This window comes from Tursiops truncatus, chromosome 11 (genome assembly GCF_011762595.2).
Source record: "Tursiops truncatus isolate mTurTru1 chromosome 11, mTurTru1.mat.Y, whole genome shotgun sequence".
In the NCBI taxonomy this organism is placed as follows: Eukaryota; Metazoa; Chordata; class Mammalia; order Artiodactyla; family Delphinidae; genus Tursiops; species Tursiops truncatus.
The window spans coordinates 52,008,155-52,020,183 of record NC_047044.1 but is presented as its reverse complement, the minus strand read 5'-3'; the positions used below and the strand labels follow the sequence as shown (position 1 = coordinate 52,020,183).

The window sequence follows — 12,029 nt, the reverse complement described above, 5'->3', positions numbered from 1 at the left end:
GAATAAGGGTGGTGAGAGTGGGCAACCTTGTCTTGTTTCCTGATCTTAGTGGAAATGGTTTCAGTTTTTCACCATTGAGAACAATGTTGGCTGTGGGTTTGTCATATATGGCCTTTATTATGTTGAGGTAGATTCCCTCTATGCCTACTTTCTGGAGGGTTTTTATCATAAATGGGTGTTCAATTTTGTTGAAAGATTTTTCTGCATCTATTGAGATGATCATATGGTTTTTCTCCTTCAGTTTGTTAATATGGTGTGTCACATTGATTGATTTGCGTATTGAAGAACCCTTGCATTCCTGGGATAAACCCCACTTGATCATGGTGTATGATTCGTTTAATGTGCTGTTGGATTCTGTTTGCTAGTATTTTGTGGAGGATTTTTGCATCTATGTTCATCAGTGATATTGGTCTGTAGTTTTCTTTTTCTGTGACATCTTTGGTTTTGGTATCAGGGTGATGGTGGCCTCATAGAATGAGTTTGGGAGTGTTCCTCCCTCTGCTATATTTTGTAAGAGTTTGAGAAGGATAGGTGTTAGCTCTTCTCTAAATGTTTGACAGAATTCACCTGTGAAGCCACCTGGTCCTGGGCTTTTGTTTGTTGGAAGATTTTTAATCACAGTTTCAATTTCATTACTTGTGATTGGTCTGTTTATATTTTCTATTTCTTCCTGGTTCAGTCTCAGAAGGTTGTGCATTTCTAAGAATTTGTCCATTTCTTCCAGGTTGTCCATTTTATTGGCATAGAGTTGCTTTTAGTAATCTCTCATGATCCTTTGTATTTCTGCAGTGTCAGTTGTTACTTCTCCTTTTTTATTTCTAATTCTATTGATTTGAGTCTTCTCCCTTTTTTTCTTGATGAGTCTGGCTAATGGTTTATCAATTTTGTTTATCTTCTCAAAGAACCAGCTTTTAGTTTTATTGATTTTGCTATCATTTCCTTCATTTCTTTTTCATTTATTTCTGATCTGATCTTTATGACTTCTTTCCTTCTGCTAACTTTGGGGTGTTTTTGTTCTTCTTTCTCTAATTGCTTTAGGTATAAGGTTAGGTTGTTTATTTGAGATGTTTCTTGTTTCTTAAGGTAGGATTGTATTGCTATAAACTTCCCTTTTAGAACTGCTTTTGCTGCATGCTGCAGGTTTTGGGTCGTCGTGTTTTCATTGTCATTTGTTTCTAGGTATTTTTTGATTTCCTCTTTGATTTCTTCAGTGAGCTCTTGGTTATTTAGTAGTGTATTGTTTAGCCTCCATGTGTTTGTATTTTTTACAGATTTTTTCCTGTAATTGATAACTAGTCTAATAGCATTGAGGTCAGAAAAGATACTTCATATGATTTCAGTTTTCTTAAATTTACCAAGGCTTGATTTGTGACCCATGATATGATCTGTCTTAGAGAATGTTCCATGAGCATTTGAGAAGAAAGTGTATTGTGTTGTTTTGGGATGGAATGTCCTATAAATATCAGTTAAGTCCATCTTGTTTAATGTATCATTTAAAGCTTGTGTTTCCTTATTTATTTTCATTTTGGATGATCTGTCCATTGGTGAAAGTGGGGTGTTAAAGTCCCCTACTATGATTGTGTTACTGTCAATTTCCCCTTTTATGGCTGTTAGTATTTGCCTTAAGTATTGAGGTGCTCCTATGTTGGGTGCATAAATATTTACAATTGTTATATCTTCTTCTTGGATTGATCCCTTGATCATTGTGTAGTGTCCTTCTTTGTCTCTTGTAATAGCCTTTATTTTTAAAGTCTATTTTGTCTGATATGAGAAGTGCTACTCCAACTTTCTTTTGATTTCCATTTGCATGGAATATATTTTTCCATCCCCTCACTTTCAGTCTGTACGTGTCCCTAGGTCTGAAGTGGGTCTCTTGTAGACAGCATATATATGGGTCTTGTTTTTGTATCCATTCAGCCAGTCTGTGTCTTATGGTTGGAACATTTAATACATTTACATTTAAGGTAGTTCTCAGTATGTGTGTTCCTATTACCATTTTCTTAATCGTTTTGGGTTTGTTATTGTAGGTCTTTTCCTTCTCCTGTGTTTCCTGCCTAGAGAAGTTCCTTTAGGATTTGTTGTAAAGCTGGTTTGGTGGTGCTAAATTCTCTTAGCTTTTGCTTGTCTGTAAAGGTTTTAATTTCTCTGTCGAATCTGAATGAGATCCTTGCTGGGTGGAGTAATGTTGGTTGTAGGTTTTTCTCTTCCATCACTTTAAATATGTCCTGCCACTCCCTTCTGGCTTGCAGAGTTTCTGCTGAAAGATCAGCTGTTAATCCTATGGGGATTCCCTTGTATGTTATTTGTTGCTTTTCCCTTGCTGCTTTTAATATTTTTTCTTTGTATTTAATTTTTGATAGCTTGATTAATATGTGTCTTGGCATGTTTCTCCTTGGATTTATCCTGTATGGGACTCTCTGTGCTTCCTGGACTTGATTGACTACTTCCTTTCCCATATTAGGGAAGTTTCAACTATAATCTCTTCAAATATTTTCTCAGTCTATTTCTTTTTCTCTTCTTCTGGGACCCCTATAATTCGAATGTTGGTGCATTTAATGTTGTCCCAGAGGTCTCTGAGACTGTCCTCAATTCTTTTCATTCTTTTTTCTTTATTCTGCTCTGTGGTAGTTATTTCTACTATTTTATCTTCCAGGTCACTTACCCGTTCTTCTGCCTCAGTTATTCTGCTATTGATCACATCTAGAGAATTTTTAATTTCATTTATTCTGTTGTTCATCATTGTTTGTTTGCTCTTTAGTTCTTCTAGGTCCTTGTTAAATGTTTCCTGTATTTTCTCCATTCTGTTTCCAAGATTTTGGACCATCTCTACTATCATTACTCTGAATTCTTTTCCCGGTAGACTGCCTATTTTCTCTTCATTTGTTTGGTCTGGTGGGTTTTTACCTTGCACCTTCATCTGCTGTGTGTTTCTCTGTCTTCTCATTTTGCTTATCTTACTGTGTTTGGGGTCTCTTTTCTGCAGGCTGCAGGTTCATAGTTCCTGTTGTTTTTGGTGTCTGCCCCCAGTGGGTAAGGTTTGTTCAGTGGGTTGTGTAGGCTTCCTGGTGGAGGGGACTAGTGCCTGTGTTCTGGTGGATGAGGCTGGATCTTGTCTTTCTGGTGGGAAGAACCACGTCCGGTGGGTGTGTTTGTGGGTGTCTGTGAACTTAATATGATTTTATGCAGCCTCTCTGCTAATGGGTGAGGCTGTATTCCTGTCTTGCTAGTTGTTTGTATAGAGTGTCCAGCACTGTAGCTTTCTGGTCGTTGAGTGGAGCTGGGTCTTAGCGTTGAGTTGGAGATCTCAGAGAGCTTTTGCCGTTCGATATTACGTGGGGCCGGGAGGTCTCTGGTGGACCAGTGTCCTGAACTCGGCTCTCCCACCTCAGAGGCTCAGGCCTGACACCCGGCTGGAGCACCAAGACTCTGTCAGCCACCTAGCCATTGAAGAGGTAAGTCCAGGTCCAGGAAGAAGCCCAGCTCTACAGTTCCTCCTCCAACACTCTTGATTTAGCCCTCTAAGCATCTAATGTGGAACAGTGAACAGGGTGCTCTGGGACTCCAGTCCCATCCTTCTAAACTCTCGAAATATCTTTCTTTTATGCAAGGAGTGCCTTATATGAAATGCTGCAGGTGCAAATAAAGAAGCTGCAGAGACATTTCCCCCTGTATTTAAACAATGGATTAATGGGAAAAAATGGGTTAATATCCTTGGGCTAATTTTTATGAAAATAGTCTCTAGTGGAAATGAATACCCTCCAGGACCGACATCTCATAGAATCAGGAGTCCCCCCGGGGATTAAGGCCACTAATGCTAGGTGCACACACCAGTAGAGATTTAACTTGCTAGTAATTTAAGTAGTTTTTGTTTTTGTTTTTTGCGGTACGCAGGCCTCTCACTGTTGTGGCCTCTCCCGTTGCGGAGCACAGGCTCCAGACGCACAGGCTCAGTGGCCATGGCTCACGGGCCCAGCCGCTCCGCGACATGTGGGATCTTCCCGGACCGGGGCCTGAACCCGTGTCCCCTGCATCAGCAGGCAGACTCTCAACCACTGCGCCACCAGGGAAGCCCTTTAAGTAGTATTTTTAATGTTTTTGTTCGTGCTCTAATTACAGAGTTTAGTAGATGTTGAATAGTCTGTCCCAACCCTACATTATTATAAGTCCTATTTTTTTTAGTGCGTAATTTTGCAGAATGGGATGTTTTTCAAGAACACTTACTGGCACTATATATAACACCCCCCTTTCTTCCAACATCTAATCTGTTTAAAAGGGGGTTCCTGGCTATTATTGATTTATCTTTAGGCATGCATTTTCTCTTACCATGTGACCATGATATATCTTTTCTCTTGGATTGTCTGTGAATTATTTGAAAATGGTATATGTCATTCGTGATTATATCCTTTCGTTGATATTACAGACTTTTAATGATGGACCGTTGATTAATTGCCTGCAATGTTGCAAAACTTTCTCAGGATTCAAAGACTTGATTTTTGCATTCAGGAGGTTTAAAATCTACTAGAGGAGATAAGACATTTACAAATAAATGCAATCTAAGTATGTGATAGAAGCAAAAGATTTAGAAATGTTAGCAGAGAGAGAGAGAGGTTTCATGGAGATTGATTGCTTTGTCCATGTCATCTTCTAGCATCACCATAATTGGATTTGATTTTCCCTATTAAGGTAATTTCATGTGATAGTTATATCGTATAGAAAAACTTTCCTTTTCATCTTTTCTAAGAGTTTACATAAGTCTCTGGAACACCTACTACCTTTTGCTTACCTACTTTTGAATTGTTTGGGGAAAGATTTTTGTGTGTGTGTGGTGAGTTATTATTGTGCCATTTTTATGCTCCTAAATACCATGTTCTTTGGAAGCTTGCTTGCAAGTGTAGTAAAAGGGAATTTGTCTTAGCATTCTCTCTCTCTCTTTCTTTTTTTTCAGTGTGCACTATTCATCCCCAGTTCACTATAAATTTCTTTTTAAAAATTACTTATCTGGATGAAAACATCAAAGGCAGTCTAAATTTGAAATAAGCTTGATAGTATCTCCATTTCTCACCCAAGGATTTTGTTTTTGTTTTTTTGGTAAACCATCCACTTTGTGAATGGTTTTGTGAATGCTCCAGATCATACCCACACAGTCTGGGCAGCTTCTGAAATGTCCGTGTACTGTGGCTCTGAGGTTCCCTAGGGCACAGATCCAAGTGACTTGCTCTAGTAGACATGCTCAAGCAATTCATGGTTTTTCCTGACTGCCTTGGGGCTGTGAACCCAGAGGAAACATTTGCACTTCATTATGTGTTATCATTATGTGTTATTATTTAGGGGACTGTTTGGACACAAGCAAACTTTTTTTAGGAGGGCAGATTTTTTAACCTATCACCAAACCAACATGTAGTCATTGTAGAAAACTTGAAAAATATTTAAAGAGCACATAGAGCAAAATACTGTCATACATAATGCCACTACCCAAAGAGAATCAATAGTGTGTACGCATTCTGATCGTTTATATTCATATACACACACAACTGTTTTTTTAATTTATTTTTTTATTGAAGTATAGCTGATTTACACTGTTGTGTTAATTACTGCTGTACAGCAAAGTGACTCAGTTATACATATATATGCATTCTTTTTCATATTCTTTTCCATTATGGTTTATCACAGGATATTGAATATAGTTGCCTGTGCTATACAGTAGGACCTTGTTGTTTATCCATTCTGTATATAACAGTTTACATCTCCTAATCCCAGACTCCCACTCCTACCCTCTCCCGCCTCCCTCCCCCTTGGCAATCACCAGTCTATCATCTATGTCCCTGATTTTGTTTCTGTTTCATAAATAGGTTCATTTGTGTCGTATTTTAGATTCCACATATAAGTGATAACATATGGTATTTGTCTTTCTCTTTCTGACTTACTTCCCTTAGTATGATAATCTCTAGTTGCATCCATGTTGCTGTAAATGGCATTATTTCGTTCTTTTTTATGGTTGAGTAGTGTTCCATTGTGTATATGTACCACCTCTTCTTTATCCATTCATCTGTCCATGGACATTTAGGTCACAACTGTTTTTAAAAGCCAAAGTGGTATAAATCCCCACTTGCCCATGCTGTCTTTGGAATTGACCCCAGTTCTAGACTGAGGTCTCTTTTCCCATATTGCAATAGCTTCTAAATAAAATCTGTTTTTACCACTTTAAAAAAAAACAAAAAACAAAGTGGAACTGTACTCTCCTATTTGTAACCTACCTTCTTTTTGACTTATTTATTGTAGAAAATTTCAAACATCTACAAAAGGATACAGAAAGATATATTTATGTATAAATAATATAATCACCCCGCTTTAACAATTTCCATTTCTTAGCCAGTCTTGTCCCACGTATACCCCTTATATCATCCCTCTGACATCGATCATTTCATCTGTGTGTGTGTCTCTGGGAAATGACAGTTCTTTTCTTTTTTTATACAACATAGCCACAATACTATTCTCATACCTTAAAAAAATAACAGTAATTTCTTAAAATCATCAAATAGCCAATCAGTGCTTTTTAAAAATAATTGTTTAATATGCAACTAATATGTGATTACTATAGAAAATTAGAAACTAAGTAAAACAAATCATCTATAATTCTTCTGCACAAAGATAATATTAACCTTTTTAATATCTCCCCAGATTTTTTTCTATATATATATATATCTATGTACTTTTTAAAGCAACTTATTGAGACACAATTCTCATACCATACAATTTATCCATTAACGTTTGCAATTCAGTGGTTTTAGTATATTCACAGGATTATGAAAATCACCACAATCAATTTTAGAACGCTTTCCTGACTCCAAAAAGAAATCCCAATTAGCAGACACTTCCCATTTACTCAAAACCACCACCAACCTCAGTGCTAGACAACCACTAATCTACTTTCTCTATATTTACCTATTCTGGCCATTTCATATAAATGGAATTATACAATATGTGGTCTTTTGTGACTGGATTAATTCATTTAGCATGTTTTCAAGGTTCATCCATGTTGTAGCATGTGTCAGCACTTTTTTAAATTGTCAAATAATATTCCATTATGTAGATACACCATAACTACATACTTTTGATAAAAACTGTATTATACCAAATGACTGCTAGTGAATGTAAGATTTCTTTTAGAGATGATGAAAGTGTTGACTGAAGTTACGGTTGCTCAATTCTGAGTGTACCAAAGACCATTGAATTATACACTTCAAATACGTGAATTGTATCTCAATAAATCTGTTATTAAAAATTATAACATATTTGCTTTTTTAAACTTTTTAAATTTAATGATGTTATTAACATTTTCCCACATCACTATTTTTCAAAACATAGTTTTTAGTGTCCATATAATGGTTTTTATTTAACAAATCCCCTAGTTTTAGAAATTTAGGTTGTTTCCAGTGATTTTGTAATTATACAAAAATACCATGATGAACCTCTTGGTACATAAATTTGTTTGCCCATATCTGATCGTTTTATGTAAAACTCTTTTGAACTCTTTTCCTGGCGCTCCAGTGTGTGTTTCTGTTGCTAAAAATTCTTTTGGCTTTACTGCCATACGTGGTATCTCTCTGAACTCTATAAATTTGTTTCATGCCTTATAATGATTTTCTCAAAGATTCCTTTTCTCCTTAAAAATGTTTAGTAGGCTTAGTATTGGAACTGAACAGGTAAGGTTTCCTAGGCTAAGACTCAGTTTCTTCACTAACTTCAATATGGTAATTCAGCAGAAGGAGAGACATTATGTATTTATATCTACAGTGTTGCTAGTTAACTAGGAAAGAGCACAGTGGCTCAATTCACAGAATCCAAATCTATTAATGGTTAATTAGAGAGATTTACAAGCAGTTCATTTCTTACCTGGAAGAACAGCTGGTAACTCATCTCAAGGCTAAGCTAGGATCCATCCAAATGTACGAGAACATCTGTTTTTCTTTTCCTTTCATTCGCACACATACACTATTACACACAACTGATTGATACCCTGACATTATTAGCATCTAACACTGAACCTAAAAATACCCTGGAACTGTTAAATTCCCCTTGATTACTGCTTGTTGGGCTATGGAGCTCAGAAATATCTGTGTACCTGCTCTTACATAAGCCATTTCTAAATATAGCCATCAAGGAATTTCCTTCCCTGTCTTTATACTTAAGGATAAATTTGTATCTTGTGTTATCTTACTTGTTTTCTGACAAACACTTTTACAGATAGTGCCACAGAAGAACTGATATTTTCAGAGGAATGGCCATTTGAACTTTTTGTCGTTTTCTGAATCCACTTGTGTTTGGTGGTGAATTTTCCACGCACGTTTACATAGATGTGTCAAACCCCCATGCTGTGAAGTTGGCATCCTGACATGGGAACCTTGCAATGCTAGGGAAAGAACATAAATTAGCCTAGGGAGCTTTGAGCATGTAACCGAAATTGGATGAATGCCCCTTTTACCTAATTACATGAGATGCTAAAACGTGGAAACAAAGGCCATCATAAAAGAAATCCAGATGAAATACTGATTTTCCTCACCGATGACTTTTCTGAGGAGAAGAAAACACCCATCTTTTCATGCAGCATAAAATTGTGAAAGACCATGTATTGCCACACTCAGAGCCAGGGGGGAATGCACGTTAATCAGAGTATCTGTAGCAACCATAAATTTTGACCCGCTAACTGGACTCAGGAAAGTTAATGAGTCATTTACACAAGAGTGCGATTCCTCTAGGATGCGTGCCGCAAGCCTGTTAAGCAGCCAGCCAGGTAACATCTGAGTCCTGCTCACAGCCGTCGTGGTCTGGCCTTTGGGAGACATTGACTTGCTCCTACTTCAGGAATGCCAGCAATTCTGTTTTGCTTTCGTTTATGAATGCCTGCCTCGCATGATTTTATTTAGTCTTCTTGGTGTCACTTTTTTATATTCCTCTTGCTTTCCTGTCCTGAAATCTTCCTTTGCATCTCACAGAGCACCCCTCTGCCATTCTTTTTTTTATTGCAGTAAAAGAGACATAATGTAAAATTTACCATTTTAATCACTGTTAAATGTACAGTTCAGTGGCATTAAATCCATTCACATTGTTTTGCAACTGTTACCACCATCCATCTCCAGAATTTTTCTTATCATGCTGTACTGAGACTCTACCCATTAAACTCCTCCCTCCCTCTAGCTTCTGACAACCACCATTCTACTTTCTGTCTCTAGGAATTTGACTACTCTAGGGACCTCATATAAGTGGAATTATACAGTATTTATGTATGGCTTTTTGTGTCTGACTTCACTTCACTTAGCATAGCATCTTCAAGGTTTATCCTTGTTGTAGCATATATTAGAATTTCCTTCCTTTATAAGGCTGAATAATATTTCATTGTGTGTACATACCACATTTTGTTTATCCACTCATCCATCAATGGACATTTGGGTTATTTCCACCTCTTGATTGTTATGAATAATGCTACTATGAAATCGGTATGTAAATATCTGTTCCCCAATTCTTTTTAAGTAAAAAAAAAAAACAAAACTGCCTTTAAGGAGCAGGGGAACTGAGTTTAGAACTCAGAAATAGAAACAATAGGATCCTGAATTAAGATGAAGCCTCTTGGAAGTAATACCTATATTCTCTTCTAGCCTAAAAATGACAGGCCCCCTATGGAATTTGACAAATATTAAAGATGAATACTACATTGAGTGGTTCCTTTTGCATTCTTTCCTTTCCTTTTGTGCTTTAACTCTAGGACCCCAAAACTAGCTTTAAGATGCTAAAACCCTCTCCCTGATAGTTGACCTTAACCTTAAACTGAGGGTTAGTTGGAGAATCAGTAGACTTAACTCTTGAAACACTCCAGATCTTCTGTAAACAATAGTAAAACTTTTTTGCTACTTTGTTCTTAATCATAACCCCTATATGACTTTGTATGTGGTTGGAAGAGAGTAAAGGGCATTGCCAATCAGGGGGCCCATTAATGGGACAGTTCCTTTTTACAATTTAATATTTACAGATATATATTAAACATTGTAATTATTTGGCTTGAGGTATGATATAAAATTATTCAAATTTTTTTTAATGACCAAAGGAATAGATGATAATCTCAATGTTTACTTTTAATAATGGGTCATAATCTGTATAATTTCACCTTTGAGAGTTTTTGTTTGTTTTTTGAGATAGTCTTTCTATATACAAGCATGCTAAATCATCTTTTTATCTTTAACTTAAAGCAGCAACAACAGTCATACTTTAAGAAGTCAGTTATCTTAGATAATAAACTTTTAACCAGTTAATTTCAGATATGAAACAATAATCCAATTATGCCTAAACCTATATAGCATTTATAGATGCAAAATTCACTCCACCAAACTCTCAATGCCTTGCACATCATCTGTGGGTATTTCATCTTCCCTCTCCGTACAATGTGGGTTCTTCAGGTGTCCCATGAAGTTGTCATGAAAGATAAACCAATTTCCCTGGGACATGTTTTGGTCCTACTGACACTCTTGAGACTGAATTAGGTGGAAATGTTGATAACTTGATTACTGAGTTTTTGTGACCTTAGTAAACTTATGCACCTGTTTAACAACTTCTTTTAAAGTCTCATTCCCCTTTTTCAGAAAAAAGTCAAGACCGTTGTCTGGAAAGTATATTAAACAAAGTGCTTATACTTGATAGATGTGACACTGACCTTGTTCGTAGTAATGTAATTTTGTCCATTTTGAAATACTTTACAAATAAAACAGAATATAAATGTTTTACTTCAATATTACTGAAATTACACTATTATTAGTTATAGGTTTATGTTGAAAACTTGTGTTACAAAAATGTTCATTGGATGATAATGTTTGACTTACATTCTTTTTTCTCTTTATTTTTTATCGAAGTATAGTTGATTTACAATATTGCATTAGTTTCAGGTGTACAGCAAAGTGATTCGGTTATTTCTTTTTCAGATTCTTTTCCATTATGGTTTATTATAAGATATTGAATATAGTTCCCTATGCTCTACAGTAGGTCCTTGTGTTTGACTTACATTCTTTTTTTTTATGCTTTTTTTTAACATCTTTATTGGAGTATAATATCTTTACAATGTTGCGTTAGTTTCTGCTGTATAACAAAGTGAATCAGCTATACATATATATATATCCCCATATCCCCTCCCTCTTGCATCTCTCTCCCACCCTCCCTATCCCACCCCTCTAGGTGATCACAAAGCACCAAGCTGATCTCCCTGTGCTATGTGGCTGCTTCCCACTAGCTATCTATTTTACATTTGGTAGTGTATATATGTCCATGCCACTCTCTCACTTCGTCCCAACTTACCCTTCCCCATCCCTGTGTCCTCAAGTCCATTCTCTATGTCTGCGTCTTTATTCCTGTTCTGCCCCTAGGTTCTTCAGAACCATTTTTTTTTTTTAGATTCCATATATATGTGTTAGCATACGGTATTTGCTTTCCTCTTTCTGACTTATTTCACTCTGTATGACAGACTCTAGGTCCATCTACCTCACTACAAATAACTCAGTTTCATTTCTTTTTATGGTTGAGTAATATTCCATTGTATATATGTGCCACATCTTCTTTATCCATTCATCTGTCGATGGACACTTAGGTTGCTTCCATGTCCTGGCTATTGTAAATAGAGCTGCAGTGAACATTGTGGTACATGACTCTTTTTGAATTATGGTTTTCTCAGGGTATATGCCCAGTAGTGGGATTGCTGGGTCATATGGTAGTTCTATTTTTAGTTTTTTAAGGAACCTCCATACTGTTCTCCATAGTGGCTATATCAATTGACATTCCTACCAACAGTGCAAGAGGGTTCCCTTTTCTCCACACCCTCTCCAGCATTTATTGTTTGTAGATTTTTTAATGATGGCCATTCTGACTGGTGTGAGGTGATGCCTCATTGTAGTTTTGATTTGCATTTCTCTAATGATTAGTGATGTTGAGCGTCCTTTCATGTGTTTGTTGGCAATCTGTATATCTTCTTTGGAGAAATGTCTGTTTAGGTC

The 12,029-nt window shown here is 36.5% G+C and overlaps 1 protein-coding gene across 4 annotated transcripts in view; it reads left to right on the top strand.

Annotated features, from left to right (window-relative positions):
- SRGAP1 (SLIT-ROBO Rho GTPase activating protein 1) overlaps window positions 1-12,029 on the top strand; it is a 280,242-nt gene that overhangs the window by 239,720 nt on the left and 28,493 nt on the right. The gene's annotated exons all lie outside the window — the stretch shown is intronic.